A 16,661-nucleotide genomic window follows, 5' to 3' on the forward strand; every position below is an offset into this window, starting at 1 on the left:
CCTCGTCGCGCTGGTCCCGTAGAACCCATCCGCCCGACCTCTCGTCGCCGGAAACGGCCGGACGAGGACCTCCACCGTGTCCTGCTTAGCGTCGGCGGCTAATCGCCGGTTAGCCGACGTGGACGTCATTACATTAGGGGCTAACTAACCCTATTAGTTTAACACTAGACAGTGACAGTGGGACACGCTTTGTTAGTTTACTAGATAACAAAAATAATTAGATTACTTAATAAAACCAGCGGGACCCACGCGTCAGAATTGACTTGCTGACGTGGCCGTTGACCAGTCCCACATGTCAGCGACTCTAACTAGTCCTGTGTCACTGACCAGTGGGCTCCACTGGTCAGGTTTGACCTAGATAGCCCTGTTGACCTGCTGACGCCAGCATGACGCAATGTGACGCAGTTAATCATTTTCTGGAATTAAAATAATTCAGAAATTCCACAAAATGCCCAAAACTTCTAAAAATCATGGAAATTCAACCGTAACTCCAAATGAAATAAATTATATATGAAAAATTATCTGAAAAATTCAAGGAATCCATCTGTACCATTTTCATGCATGTTAGAACAACTTAAGGCCACTGTTTAGGACAAATCAAATGATTGGTATTTAAATAACCACATGTGGAGTTTGAATTTGAACTTTGGGTTCAAACCAACTTCATTTAATTGTGTTGCTAGTTGCATTAGCTCAATCAACAGCATATCGCCATGTCACATTCATGCATCATATTGTTGGATTGCATTGATTGTGTTTCTTTCTCAGTTGCCGGTAATTGCCCCCTCTCGATAGACGCGTTTCGACAATGAATTCGATGACACCGATGAAGAGCTATACTATCTTCAAGAGTGCCAGGCAAGCAAAACCTCCTTTTTCATTTCGATACAATCCCACTCTCCCGCTCCTGCTCTCTTTTACTGCATTAGGACAACATGATTCCTCTGTTACTTGCTGCGGTAGTTGAACCCCTTATCCTCTGCGTGACCTGTCATTGCCACAGTAAATAGATGAAACCCACTAGCATGAGTAGGAGTGGTTTGAACCCTGATGTGCCTACTCATTCATGCTTGTTTGTCATGCCTGCTACTGCTTAGAGTTGATTCAGGTCTGATTCATCGGGGATGAATCGGAGGTGTGTAAACATGTCCTACTGTTGAGAGCTAAGTGTGTGAACACGGTTTGGTAAAGGTAGCGGTGAGAGGCCATGTAGTTGTACATGGTGGGTTGTCTCATTGAAGCCGTCCTTAGGATCTGAGTTCTGTGTTTGTGATCCATGAAACAGTTACTACCACGCATTGGGCCCGAAACCAATGGACCCTCCCGGCTTCTTGATCACCCTTGTCCTCTGTCCAAGAGTTGCAACTAGTTTCTGGTGTTTGTAGGTTATGTGTTGGCAGCCGTGCGTAGCGCTGACCCTAGGGGTGGGCTATGTTGCGGTAGATACACCATGGCCGGGTATGCCGGGCGCCCGTTTGGCGTCTCGGGACCCTGTTCACATCATTCGGGGTTGTATGTGGAAACCTCGGCCAGACTCCCTGCAGATGGAACCTAGATAGGCGATAAACCTGGACTAGAGACTTGAGTGTTTAGGTGGGCCATGGCCGACACCCTCGTTGGGCTTCCGCTTGAAGGTTGCCGAGTACATGTCGTGTAAACGGCGGTAAGTGGTGAGAGCGTGTGTGAAGAAGTACACCCCTGCAGGGTTAACATCATCTATTCGAATAGCCGTGTCCGCGGTAATGGACTTCTGGGTTGCCTATAACAGTTCTTAGACAAGTGAAAGTGGATACTCTAAAATGTAAAAGATAAGCGTGAGTGCTATGGATGGCGTTCTCGTAGGGAGACGGGAGCGCATCCATAGTGGTGTATTGATATGGTGAATATGTGGACTCGTGTGCACCATCTCAAAAGAGTTACTTGCAATCGTAGTTTAAGATAGCCACCGAGTCAAAGCTAGCTTGCTGCAGTTAAACTCCACCATCCCCCTGTTGATACCGATGCATATGTAGCTTGTTCTGATGTAACTCTTGCTGAGTACTTTTGTACTCACGTTTGCTTAATTTATGTTTTGCAGAGAGATTTTAGTCTCGCTAGTAGTTTCGCGTGGACTTTGACGTTTAGCTTGATACCTCAGCTACGATCTGGTGCCCTCGGCAGGATTTGGTAGATAGTCAGGCTTCTCAGCCTTCTTCATTTGTAGTTGTCTGTACTCACACAAGTTAAGCTTCCGCATGTGCTTGTTGCTTGTATGCTCTGTATGTTGGGTCATGAGACCCATGTTTGTAATATCTCGCTCCTCGGAGCCTAATGAATAAATACGTGAGTCGTAGAGTTATGTTGTGATGCCATGTTGTATTTACACATGTCGAGCATATTGTGTTTATGATTGAAATGCTTGATATGTGTGGGATCCGACAACCTAGTTGTTTATCCTTGGTAGCCTCTCTTATGGAGAAATGTAGTCTTGTGCTTCCATGAGCCATAGTAGTCCGCTACAGCCCGGTTCACCGGAGTCCTGCTAGCCCAGCACTACTGCTCAGGACACTTGACTGGCCGGCATATGTTTCACTTTGTTCCTGTGTCTGTCCCTTCGGGGAAATGTCACGCGGTGACATCCGGAGTCCTGTTAGCCTAGTGCTACAACCCGGATTCACACGCTGCTGACTGACATGCTCGATGTTGATTCATGTATGCATGTTCCCATAAGTTAGTGCCACTTTGGGTTCACGACTAGTCATGTCAGTCGGGTTCTTTGTCATATGGATGCTAGCGACACTATCATATACGTGAGCCAAAAGGCGCAAACGGTCTCGGGCCATGGTAAGGCGACACCCATGGGAATACCGTGCGTGAGGCCGCAAAGTAATATGAGGTGTTACAGGCTAGATCGGTGTGACTTAGAATCGAGGTCCTGACAAGTACATTGCTACTGGTTCTTGCTGTGCTCAACTGCTATGGATGAAGCAAACTCTCAAGGACTATGATGTAAACGTGAAGAATGTGTCACTCTACTGTGACAATGATAGTGCCATCAAGATTGCTCATAACCCAGTTCAGCACTCGAAGACAAAGCACATTCAGATTCGTCATCATTACTGTGACAATGAAGGGCGACATCTCTATTGAGCATGTGAAGACTGAAGAACAGCTAGCCGATATCTTCACTAAGCCCTTGGATGAGAAGAGATTTAGCAAGTTGTGGCGTGAGCTAAATATCTTAGAATCTTCAAATGTTCTTTGAAAAGGACACTCATCCTAACACTTATGCAAAATTAATGACTTAGATGTGCAACACATGAAGAAACCTTTTTCTTCAATCAATGAAGAATAACACTCTAAGTGTGAAGAAATTAACGAAGAATTTGATTCTTAGAACCCTATGACATTTGTACGCGGTGTCTGAAATCATCATTCTTATACGGTGGGTCACGCGACCACCAAAAATTGAAAATCTTCAATTTGAGTTTTCCCTCGGTTTTTAAATTCCTCAGTTAGTCAATTTCTTCAACTTTGCAATGTCTTCACCATTTTCGTCGTTTTTCTTCATTGGCTATATATTTATATGAGTTTATGTCCTCTACCGCATTCACTTATTACTATTTCTTCATGTTGCCTTTTCTGCTAAGTGAATGTGATCGGACCCTTCCCCCTCTATGCTAAACTCAACCCAAACTATTCACAAATTCTTCATCTGCGTTCTATTTGAAACTCATTCAAAATCTTCACTATGTCCTTGTCAGCTGAAGAATTTGCGAACGAAACTTTAAAACATATCTTATCTAAATTTTCGACTTTGCCAATCAAACCGTTTCGCATTCTGTGAAATGTTTATCTATTCACCCATGATCTCACATGATCGCCACCTCTTAGTACGTGGGTGACACATGTCAAGCGAATGAGAAGGGTCAGGGGCACGTTCATCCAATTTCTTCAGGCGAATAGTTTTTCACTTCGACTATAAATACCCCTCCCCTTCCTCACTTTTTTTACTCCGCTCGACCTCTCTCCCGCTTGAGCTTCCCAACACCTAGCGCCGCCGCTACTTCATCGTCGCCGGTGAGGAAGAGCTTCACTGTCTCGACCTTGTCGCCGTCGTACTCGCGCCGGCTGCAGATTTCTTCACTCCGCCGCCGCCGTAGCTGTCTTCCTCTGCCAAGTTAGGGCATGGAAGATCTGAACCGACGATCTTCACATCTACACTTCCCACTTCGTCGTGTTCTTCGTCCAAGGTAATTAATAGTTACTTTTACTGCCGTCTTTGATTCAAATGTTTTCCACAAAATGTTCAAAAGGTGTTTATTCTTCAAATCTTCACACACTGGACACCTCACATAACATTTGTTCTTGATCTCTTTCCCTAAGCAACATTTTTCTTCAAGATTCCTCAATTGTGTGGATTTTTCAATCTGTACAACTTTGGAACCTAAGTCAAAGAACACTTAGTGAAATTCTTCAAGACTCATCTAGTCAAATTCCTCAAACTTGTTCTTATTGCAAAACCTTTTGATAACGCATATGACCTCTCCAAATTCCTCGCAACTATACTCTGTTCACAAGTACACATGTCCGCTGCTGAATCACTAGGTTCTCATCAACTTAACTCATTTGCAGCGTTCCTTGAAGAAAAGTTGCACACCTCTTCAGAAAATTCCATTGCTTAAATTCCTCATCTGAAGAAGATGGTAGACGGTAAGAAGCCACAGAAGGGAGGAAAGAGGCTTGAGGTCAATACTTCTTTCGAGATTCCTGATGACATATACAAGGATTATTGCACTCCTGATGAGGCCAAATTTGGCAAGGAGGACAAAAATTAGCGCAAGATGTGCATACAAAGGATAGAGAGGAGATGGGCACGGGAATAGAGGGAGTACATATATGTTACTCCCAAGTATATGAAGAAATTTGCTCTTAATCCTCCATGCCCAAGACCTCCATTGGCACCTAGCCAAGAAGCTGATCCCACTAGACTCAAGCATGGTTAGGACTATCCTGATGAATGGGCCAAGCGCCAGGCCAAACCAGCCAAAATAGCTAAGGAAGTAGTGAGAAAATTTAATGAAGACTCTGTTGCTGCTGCTACCACTGCTGAGGCCTCTGCAAGCAAGCCAAAGAAGTACATGGCAAAGAAGCCTGCTCATAAGACAAGTGCTTCACCCCCAATGCCCTCATGGCCAAGTTCCTTAGCAATGCCCTCACGACCATATTCTTCAAAGCCCTCACGGCCAATTCCTCAAGCTGCTCCAGCTCCTCCAAAGTCCTCAACTCCTCCATCAAAATCCTCAGCACCTGCGCATCCAGCCACGTGCCAAAGGACAACATGCATCTCTATTGCCTCAGGAGCTTCTGCTAGTTCTTCAGCTCCACCCAATTCATCAACTGGCCCCTCTCTGCTGAAGAAAAAGGCCACTGCTGGACAAGGCTCTCGACCAAGTCCTCACAAGAAGCAGGTCGCCTTTCAAGTACCGCTCGAAGATGACGAAGCTGATGATGAGGAACTTGCTGAAATTCTCAGAGACAGGCAGCTCAGGGCCGCTAGTGCCAAAGGCAACAATGTGCCATTGATACTGGATCCGAAGTTGATCCTAGACTTCATCAACCTATGGCACAAGGATCCCAACACACCTTTGCCAGAGATGAACCTCACTCCTGGTCAAAGTCATGTTTTGACTGCCTTCATCGATGAGGAAAAATGGAAATTTGAACAGGGAAGGAGGGTGAAGAAAGGGCAGTACAAGAAAGAGCGCTTTCTAAAGCAAAATGTTCTGAAGCTTTGACCTGAAGAACTTGTTGCTCTTCAATCTGAGATCAAGAAACTAAGTGATGAATTTGATCACTACTATGCTGACTGTCTTGGTGCCAAAGTCAGATTTGTCAAGATAACTGAGAAGTTCACTTCCAGTGTTGCAGCCCCAATGCAACAAGAAAATCCTCAGGTTGAGGCATATGCTCAGCCTACTGAAGAGCATGCCAACACCGCTGATGAAAATCAGGCTACTGAAGATACTCAGAGTACCAGGGCTGATGACTGCATTCCAGCCGCTGAAGAAATTGCCAGGGCAACCACTAGTGTTGCGCGTGAAGAAACTGAAGAAGTCAGGGCAACTGCATTAGTTGTGCCTGAAGTTATTAAACCAAATTCCTCTGCTCCTCCTGCACCTACCCCAACTCCGATCCTTCCATCTACATCAGATGTGAAGAAGACCAAGGCTGCAGAGCGTGCAACTGTGAAGAAAAGGAAGGCATCAACTGCATCAGATTCTTCAGCTCCGAAGAAGATGAAGCCGCTGACTAGCAATTTTGACAATCCAATTGATGTTGTTCCTGTCTCATCCATGCCATCAAAGGACCTTGTTCCTTTTGATGAAGAATATGAGATCCCAAGTGGATCTGATGATGACATTCCTTCTGCTGCTTCCTCAGAGCAGTTGGATGAAGAAATTGAAGCGGATGCAATCCCTTCAGCCCCAATAGTCTCATCGCCCATGCCTCAGTTCAGTGCTGAAGAGGCCGGCGTTGAGGAAAAGAGTGAATAAGAAGATGTGGATATTGGGTGCACAACTCCAGTGCTGAACGATGACTTTTGGGAAAGTCGGCACCCCAATTCTCCTCTGTTCACACCCCTTCAATAAATTCCTCAGTCCCCTGTGACCACTAAAGTTCAAATGGGATCTGAAGAATCTCATGCCACACCATCTGTCCATGAAGAGATTCCAGCCACTAGTGTTGAAGAAAATGTTAATGAAGAATTGAAGACCCAAGCTATCACTGAAGAAGAAGCTGAAATTCCTCAGCCAGTGAATCCTGAGATTGCGATTCCTGAGGTAGTGATGCAATTGACCGATACCCCTCAGCCCAAGCCAAAGGATTCTCTTCTCGAAGAGGCAGAAATTCAAGGCTGGTGACTTCTTCGGCGAGCATGTGTTCTTCACATACTATAACCCTTATGACTCCGCTCGTCTTAGAAGGAAGCGCTTCTGGACTGCCAGCCAAGCAAACTTTTATTCTTCACTGCTCTTCAACAAGGACAAAGTCTTCGACCATGAGCATATTCGTCACGTGGACATGGAATCATTGCCCTGCTTCGCGCCAGTCCTTAGTGTGCTTCATGATGCATGACTGCTCAACTTTTGCACGGATATTTGCGATTGGAATGAATAGCTCATTCTTCAATTCTATGCAACTCTGCATATCACAGGCGATGCTGAAGATGTGAACACTTGGGTATTGGACTGGATGACAGAGAACACACATTTCAAAGCACTGGCTTATGAATTACTTCGTGCCCTGCCTATCAGTCCTCCCCTTGAAGGCGCTCGTTGCATCTATCGTTAACCTGAACTCACTGCTCACTACATGCAAGTGTTGATGAAGCCGCTGAAGCCAGGTCAAGCTCCAAGGACCAAATTTCTCGTGAAGGAATTGTTGTTTGTGCCTAGAACTATCTATCGCATTTTGACGAAGACATTGAGTCCAATCAAAGGCCATGATTCAAATGATGAAGAAGTTGTTGGCATCATGAAGAATCTGCTATTCAATATCATACATGGCATTCCTATCAACTATCATGATTTCTTCATGAGGACTCTGGCAAATGTTGCCCTCTCTCCATTTGAATTGAAGCCTTATGCTCCCTGGATTATGAGATTCCTCAGAACAAGGTCTTCACTCAACTACAAGGCTGATTTTCAGAATCATGTCAGTTACCTGCCCCCAATAGAAGTCCTCAAGCGGACATTTTCCTCATTTGATGAAAAGGGCAATGCTACTGCTATTATTGATGAAGGCATTCGTCCATTGGATGGTCTATTCCGCAAAGCTGCATCTTACTCTACCAATGATGATTCTGCTACTCATGATTCTGATGCTAATGGATCAAACCCAAATCCTCAAGACACAGCTCCTAGGGTGATGACTGATCGTGAGCTTCTCCTCAGTCTTCACCAGAAGATGGATCGAAACCACAAATGGGTTAAGCGTCAGTTTGGTTTATTCTTCACAACATGACTACTACACACAATGCAGTGAAGAAAAACCATTACTACCTCCATGAAGTCTTCGGTCCCACCTGGGCTGTCTTATCACATTTGTATGGTGAAGAAGATCTGAAGAAAATGGGTCTCAAGAAGGATTTTGACTAGTCTTCTCCTCCACCGAAGAAATTCAAGAAGACCAAAGTTCCTTCCTTGGTGTCCAGCTCATATTCTTCATCACGTGAAACCGATGAGCATGAAGACTTGGACGACACTGCGGCAGGCCCTACAACAACAAACGACCCCAACAAAGCTGGCGCTCCTCCATCAACTTGATATTCTTCAGGGGCGTTAATCCTCATTTTCGATCCTTTTGGTCATTCGATGACAAAGGGGGAGAAATTTGAGTTAGTCTTCAGGCGGGTCTATCTATATGGGCATTTTTTTTCTAAGTTGCAACTCTCCTTCTTTTGAAGACTTTGTTGGATCGAGCTGTAAACTTAAACTCTACGGTGGTCTGATACTTTTGCTGAGTTTTTCTGCATGCTTATTCCTCATTAATGTTAATGCACGCATGCTGAATTCCATCAGTCACCATATTTCATAATGCATTTCAAATTCTTCATATTATATGCTAAATGCTGTCGGATGTGGGGCTCCGGCAAACCCTTAAGGTTCAAAAACTGGGGTGCGCGCGAAGTCTTCCCCTCCTACCGATCTACGCTCTAGCTCACTAAGATCTTGCGGACGAACTCAACGAACTCACAACACAGAAAGACACGGGGTTTACACTGGTTCGGGCCACCATTGTGGTGTAATACCCTACTCCAGTGTGGTGGTGGATTGCCTCTTGGGCTTGTGATGAACAATACAAGGGGAGAACAACCTCCTGAGGTTGAGGTGTTCTTGTGCGTGAGAGCTTGGGGTGTGTCTCTCGATCTCTGATGATCTCCTCTAGCTAAGATGATCTTCTCTCTCTCCCCTACCACTGTGGTGGCTAGTCCTATTTATAGAGGCCCTGGTCCTCTTCCCGAATATTGAGCGGGAAGGGAGCCAACAATGGCGGGCTAATTTGAAGGGGGACACCTAGTACAAGCTATCCTGACAAAAGTAGTCTTCGCCTTCACAAAGCTCTGGTGGTGACGCTGCTTTGGGCTCCACGATGACCTCCGTCTTGCAGTCTGTGGTCTTGGTCTTGTTGCACCGGAATAGCAATCTTTGCCTGATGCATCGGTACTCCGCAGCTGCACTTGCCCCCTTTGCACCAAAGAGGAAACAAGGATGCTGCATGCGCTGGCGCCTGCCTAGTGCCGACAATCATGGCTCACGTCACGAGAGCCTCGTGAGGTTTGCCTTGCCTTGATATCTCCGCTCCTCGTGAGCCTGCCTAGCTAGGCCACTCCAGAGGAGGTCTTGCGTCGTCCGCCTCGTGAGGCTTGGCCCCTCACGAGGGTCTTGGATGCTCTGCTGGTGTTGATGGGCCGTACGACCTGCTGGCCCAGCCATGCCGTGGGCCGCAGGCAGGCAAGTCTGGGGACCCCCGTTCCCCGAACGCCAACAGTAGCCCCCGGGCCCAAGGTGTGCGCGGGCTTGGCTTTGCGATGAAGCCAAGGGTCAAGCTCGAAGCGTCGCGGGCCCCAAAAGCATGTAGCCTCAGTTGGCGCATGGCGGTTGATTGGACGTGGGCGTCTCCGCTTCCCCATGCTGCCTTTGAATCCGCCTGGCTATGCGGCCCCGCTTCTTGCATAGTTATTCTTCCCTCTCCGCGCCTGGCTTTTCCAATCTTCCAATATCCCTGCTTCCTCGACGCCCTGCTCCGCCTTCCTAGTCCGACCAGTGTTCCGCCCACTTTACCGCCATGGCGCCGAAACAAGCCGACAAGGGGAAGAAACCCCTGTCCTCGCCAACTGCGCCTCCATCCCTCGAGCTGGCGCTCAACCGACCTCGGGTGCTCAACGACGAGGCCAAGGGCAAGGTGCGCCCCATGCTCGCCTCCAGCTTCAACGAGTGGGGAGAGACCCTGGCCTGGCCCGCGTCTCGCTCCAGCATGGCTCGGGCTGTCACCAAGATCCCGATCTTCACTGACGCCCTCTGGGCTGTCCTGCTTCCTCCCTTCTCCGCCTTCTTCAACGCGGTGCTCGAGCACTATCAGATCCGTATGCTTCATCTCGACCCTCAATCTGTGACCCTTCTTGACGTCTTTGCCTTCGTGTGTGAGGCCATGGTTGGCATCACCCTCTCCGTGGAGCTCCTCCGCCACTTCTTCTCGCTACATCTCATCGGTGCCCGGCAGAGCTCAGGGCGTGTGGGCTTTCAGGCCGTGGCGGCGACGGCAGGCATGGGGATCGACTTCGAGCTTCCTTCATCCATGAGCGACTTCCGCACGCGATGGGTGTTTGTTGATGCCAGCGTGCTCAACCCTCTGCTCCAAGCTCCGGTGGGGCCTGCCATTCCAAACTCCGGCTGGGGTCACTAGAGGCTCGCGAGCCCCTGCCTTGCCCCCGTCTGGGCCAGGCTGCGGTGGTTGAAGGACCTTGGTGTGACCGCGCCCATGGTGGTGAGGGAGTTCGTCAGGCGCCGAGTTGCTCCGCTTCAGCACCAATCCCGCCCGATGTGGGACTTGCTCAGCGAGCAGGACAACATGAGGTTTCAGGAGGAGGGGCTTCCTCTTGCTGCACGGCAAACTGTGCTCATGGTTCTATCCGGTGTCCCTCTACCGGACGAGATGCCCAGGAAGAGCTACATATTGTACCGCAGCGAGAACAAGGTCACATTTGCCGCGAACATGCCTTCCTTTGATGAGTGGGGGGCTGCACCCAATTGGCTTGTTGGGGCCCCACGAGAATCCCGTCATCGTGGTCCCCATCCTCTCCATCGGTGCCGAGCTCACCCCAGGTGATGGTGCGGGGGAGCGAGCTGCAACGGGGGCCGGCTGCTCAGGTGCTAAGGAGCACGTGCCGAGCGGTGATCCAGGGGCATCGTCCTCGGGAGCTTGCGACGCCCCTCCTGAGGCACCAGTCGCTGATGAGATGCAGCATGCAGCTCCCGAGGCCGAGGCTTCAGGAGCCTCGGGAGGTCACGGCGAGAGAGAGTCGGGTTGTTCGCTGGCGCCGGGCTCCCCTGAAGCCATCCCTCTTGGTTCTTCTTCGGCTCCGCCGTGCTCCGGCCGTCATGTCCAACGCTTCGGTCGCCTTTGCGTGGACTTCGAGGAGCTCCGCAAGAGGAAGGGATCCCCTAGCAGTGGTAGCATCTTTGGACCGTTGAAGCGACGGAAGTACATCGCCATCGATGAGTAAGTACCTCTCCTTGGTGATCTTCTATGTGCCGCCTTCCTTTCCTGACGATTGTCCCCTCACATCCCCTTCTGCTAAGGCCGCGAAATCTCCAAAGAAGCAGCTCCCTCTTGCCCCATCGCACTCGCCAAGCTCCAGTGCTTCAGGCTCGGACGCTGCCCACGGCGTGGGGTCAGCCTCGGGAGCTGGTCTGTTATCAAGGCGCCCCGAGCTTGCGCCTTCGCCGTCCTTTCTTCGCGGCCTTGCTCGGAGCATAGCAGGCGTGCCAATGTCTCCTCCCTTGGTCATGGTTGGTAGATGGCTAGCCTCGATGCTGGAGCCCCTTTCAAGCAGCGGGCCTTGTCCGGTTTGGGCCCCTCGCGAGGGTCAGCTGGTGCCTGGGGCCGCGCCAGCCCCCAGCCCCCAACCGGGAGATGGCGGGCCACTTGATGCTCCACCCGCAGCCCCTGAGGCGGAGGATGAGATGGGGCGAGCGTTCGAGCTCGAGTACGGGCGCAGCATGATCCGCCACGAGCTCTTCTAGGAGGCGATGGGAGCGATGGACTGCCTTGGTGAAGTGCTCCAACGCCGAACGCTAGAGAGCGAGCATGCTCCTATGCTTCAAGACCTTCGGAACAAGGCCAACACCGCCCTGGGTTATATCTGCGACGAGAACACCCCGACCCCTCACTCAAGTGACTACACCAGCCACCTGACCTTCTTCACCGAGGTGGTGACGCACCTGGAAGCGCAATCTGCCAGAGCTCGGCAGCTGCTGGAGGAGAGGGGTCGTGGCCTGCTTCAGCGCGCCTTCTCCCATGTCTTCAGCCACCTTCTGAACGCCGACCCTAACTTCGACTTTGATGTCGCCATTGCTCATGTGCCCATTGCAGTCCGGGGCGACTTGGCGCATTGGGTAGAGGATCATGTCGAAGCATTGGTCAGGGCCTTCACCTCGGAGAACGACGGGGTGGTGGTCGTCACAGACGAAGGTGACATAGTGAACGACGGTTATGGGGGCGTCGCCGACGGCGGCGACGATTCCGACGAAGGTGATGAAAATGCGAGCGACGCGTCCCTGGATGACGCAGCGAGCGATATCTCTGGCTGATCCCATATTCTCCAATTCTTTTATTCTGCACGCAAAACTAGGGCGTGGCCCTTGGAAAACTTGTGAGAGCATTTTGAGAGGGGGATCCCCTCGTGTAAGCAAATCGCAACTTTTACTTTCCTATGCGATGTTGGTATGTGTCCTCGTGAGCTCGTGAAGCTGGGGGTGAGTTTCCCGATGGGAATTACCTTAGTCAGCGCCTGCTTAGGGCTGGGTCGTGAGGCGACGAGTTCCTGAGAATCCTGCGGAGCTTATCGCCCTGTTTGAAGGGTCCCCCACAAGGGGTGAGCACCAGATATAGTTCTAGCGCGTGCTCTGCGTGGTCCGGCTCGTGAGGAGCTTTGCGAGGGAGAGGCGACGGACGTGAGTCCCAAACCAAACAAGATCCAAAAGGCGAAAACGGCTTGAACGAGAAAAGGCACCCCCTGCGCGCAACGATAAAAACTCAGCTTCAACTTAAGTCCATAATCAGAAAGCAAAGCCACAGAAAGAGAGATCCAAAGCAAAAGGCCGCGCCCGGCACCTAGTCTAGTCTTCGGGTCTTCAAGTCTTCTCACCAGCGCAGAGCTAAGTGTTGTCAACTAGGTGTGGGAGGGAGCCCCAGGGCCTGAGGCCGGCGCTCCTGAGACTCCGGGGCGTGTACAACCCCAACTCATTATTACATGAGAGTGTCACGGGTGGCAAGCTTCATAGGCACCGGGCCTTGTTCACAGGTACCGGCCTTGCTTCATATCGCCAGACGAGGGCCCCGCCTTGCGCCACTCTTGACCTTCTTTGAGCCAGCCGGAGACCAGGATGACACAAAGGAGGGAAAGAGGACGCCAGCGGTTCCCTCGACGACCACGGGTCCTCTGCCGGAGGAAGGGTCGTTGAAGCCACCCCGGCAGAGGGCCTACCTCTGGGTGTCCCCTATTTTCGCATGCCTTGGGGAGGGGCCTTGCTCCTGGCTCCCTCTCGGCGGCCCCCAGCATGTCTCCCTTGTTGAGAAGTGTGCCGCCGTGCCGGGGTCATCGATCGGTGCTGCAACCTGATTCATCTGTAGCCCATGGTTAGCATAAGCCTGTTCCTGAGAGGTTAGCGGTACCCTGTAGTTGCCGTCGCCGGCATGATCGCTGTGGTTCTCCGCTGGCTCTTGGAAGGCTTCGACTCCTAGCGCTCCTCCCCAATCTTCTGCAACGAATGAGCCGATGTCATCCTCTGGTGCATACCCTTGGTCCATCATGCGAGGCACGTACACTTCCGGCGCCGTCACCCCGAACACCTCGCCGTGGTGCCCCCACACTCCATGTTGCTCCGCCCATGATGGCGTCCTGGGGATGATAATATGGCATCCAGCCGGGGCCATGGGGGGTGACGCTTGCGCTCGTGCTTGTCGAGGGCGGCATGGGGGGTTGGAGCCCCCTACGCCACTAGCCGTGCTGATGTTGGCGAAGCCCCCGGGTGTAGTCGACGGCGCATAGATGTGGTGAGGCTCGCCGCGCGGCCTTGCATTGGCCTAGGGGGGAGTCGCTAGCTGAAGGGTGGCGCTCCCGATGCCGCTGCGTCCAGCAGCTCAGCAACACGCTCAAGAAGCGTGTCCCAGCCGCTCTCCATCAGCCTGCATCGCAACAACTCCCATGCCACTGTGAGTGCCGCCCACATGTTCGCTTGCTCCCGCCGTGAGTGCGGCGCCGTTGCAGTGGCGTGACTCGCTGCTCTCGCCGCGGCTCGTGCTTGCCGCGTGGTGAGGGTGGAAGATGCCTGGCCGCGCTGTCCACGACCGGCAGAGATTGGTGGCGCCCGTGCCGCCTGGGGTGCGGGGTCGAGATCTTCATGGGTAGGCGGCACCGTCCGGGCCGGCCAGGCTGCCCAGCGGTCGGATCTGGCTCTTGGGTCGCCATACATCATTGCCGGTGAACGTCGGAGAGCTGATTGGCGGAGAAGAGGCTCCGGCGCACCCCTACTTGGCACGCCAAATGTCGGATGTGGGGCTCCGGCAAACCCTTAAGGTTCGAACACTGGGGTGCGCGCGAAGTCTTCTCCTCCTACCGATCTATGCTCTAGCTCACTAAGATCTTGCGCACGAACTCGACGAACTCACAACATAGAAAGACACGGGGTTTATACTGGTTCGGGCCACCGTTGTGGTGTAATACCCTACTCCAGTGTGGTGGTGGATTTCCTCTTGGGCTGGGGATGAACAATACAAGGGGAGAACAACCTCCTGAGGTTGAGGTGTTCTTGCGTGTGAGAGCTTGGGGTGTGTTTCTCGATCTTTGATGATCTCCTCTAGCTAAGATGATCTTCTCTCTCTCCCCTACCACTGGGGTGGCTAGTCCTATTTATAGGGGCCCTGGTCCTCTTCCCAAATATCGAGCAGGAAGGGAGCCAACAATGGCGGGCTAATTTGAAGGGGGACAACTAGTACAAGCTGTCCTGACAAAAGTAGTCTTCGCCTGCACAAAGCTCTGGTGGTGACGCTGCTTTGGGCTCCATGATGACCTCCGTCTTGCAGTCCGTGGTCTTGATCTTGTTGCACCGGAATAGAAACCTTTGCATGATGCATCGGTACTTTGCGGCTGCGCTTGCCCACTTTGCACCAAAGAGGAAACAAGGACGCTGCGCGCCGGCGCCCGCCTGGCGCCCGCCTAGTGCTGATCATCATGGCTCACATCACGAGAGCATCGTGAGGTTTGCCTTGACTTGATATCTCCGCTCCTCGTGAGCCTGCCTAGCTAGGCCACTCCAGAGGAGGTCTAGCCTCATCCGCGTCGCGAGGCTTGGCCCCTTGCAAGGGTCTTGGATGCTCTGCTGGTGTAAACGGGCCGTATGGCCTGCTGGCTCAGCCACGCCGCGGGCCGTAGGCAGGAAAGTCTGGGGACCCCCATTCCCAGAAAGCCGACAAATGTGTGTATGGATTACAAGATATAGGGGGAGATCTCCATGATCATACTCTTCAAAGTGTGCACTACTTCAAAAGCTAATTCCTCACTATGCACATCTTCAGGGGGAGTTCTTCTATATCTCGCAATTAAATTCCTCAATATCAGTATTTACACTTCATATGTTTATCCCCGTTGAAAACTTAACCTATACTATCATCAATCACCAAAAAGGGGGAGATTGTAAGTGCATCTAGTGCCCCTAATTGATTTTGGTGTATTGAAGACTTATAGGTTAAGGGAATGATGCGTTTGTGAGTGTACACAGGTCTATAAGTCTATGAGGAGTTTGATATTTATAGATAAAGTCGACCCCTAAAAATGAAGTTCTTCGACTGAAGACTTTGGATTTCTGAAGACTTTGAAAGTGAAGAAATTGGTGTGATCCTGAAGACTTGGTATTCATTCGAGGAACATGAAGCGTGAAGACTTTTGTTTTCGTAGTTTCATTTTCTCTTTCTTGAGTCATAGGAAACACCGTACTGTTAAAGGGGGTCGAGGAAATACTAAGGAAAAATTTCCAAGTGATTCTCAACTCAAATCCTACACCTACCAATCCCTTCGAGTGAAGCCATTGGAAATCTCATACAACTCAGTCAATTTCTTCAGTGACAGAGACAAAGTTCTTCTGATCTGTGAGGAATTTGTTCTGACTGAGGAGCTAGGAATTCGCCAGTGCGGATTGCCTACACAGTGAGGAACATGATAGCCCTAAGGAATTTAATACTCAAAATTCCGATCGTTGTTGTGCTATGCGCCAGCTGTCCCAAAATATCTACCCACCTAATGGTCATATCATTGAAGGGCATTTATGTCTTATCATGTCGGGCTGCTCCCTAGGCTATAAATAGCTGCCCCCTACAACCACTAGCTGGTTGGCTGCTCTGAGAGAAACTGACACTTGTCATTTGAGAGCATCCCATCCTCCGAGGACTTTGAGTGAAAATCATCAAATTTGGAAAACCCAAACCCAAACACCTTCAAACCCAAAGTGATTGAGCATCACTGAAGAGATTGATCCTGCGTGGATCCGATGATTGTTACCTTTGAAGACTATGCATCTTCCAAATGATTAGGCGTCATGGTCAAGAGCATCCAAGAGGAAATTGTGGATCGCCGAGTGACCGAGTCTGTGAAGGTTTGGAAGTCACCTGAAGACTTACCACACGTGATTGGGCGAGGTCTGTGTGACATTCTCTCAAGGGGAATATAGTGAGGACTAAGTGTCCTGAGCTGCGTGTTCAGGACTGGGTGTCCGGGACTATGTGTCCTCAGGTTTAAATACCTAGCCGCCCTAACTAGACATACAACTGTCACATCAGTTGGAACTGGTCTACCAAATCATTGTCTTCACCAAGTTAACTGAATCCATTTCCTCAACTTC

Source organism: Triticum dicoccoides, chromosome 4A (assembly GCF_002162155.2).
Source record: "Triticum dicoccoides isolate Atlit2015 ecotype Zavitan chromosome 4A, WEW_v2.0, whole genome shotgun sequence".
NCBI lineage: Eukaryota > Viridiplantae > Streptophyta > Magnoliopsida > Poales > Poaceae > Triticum > Triticum dicoccoides.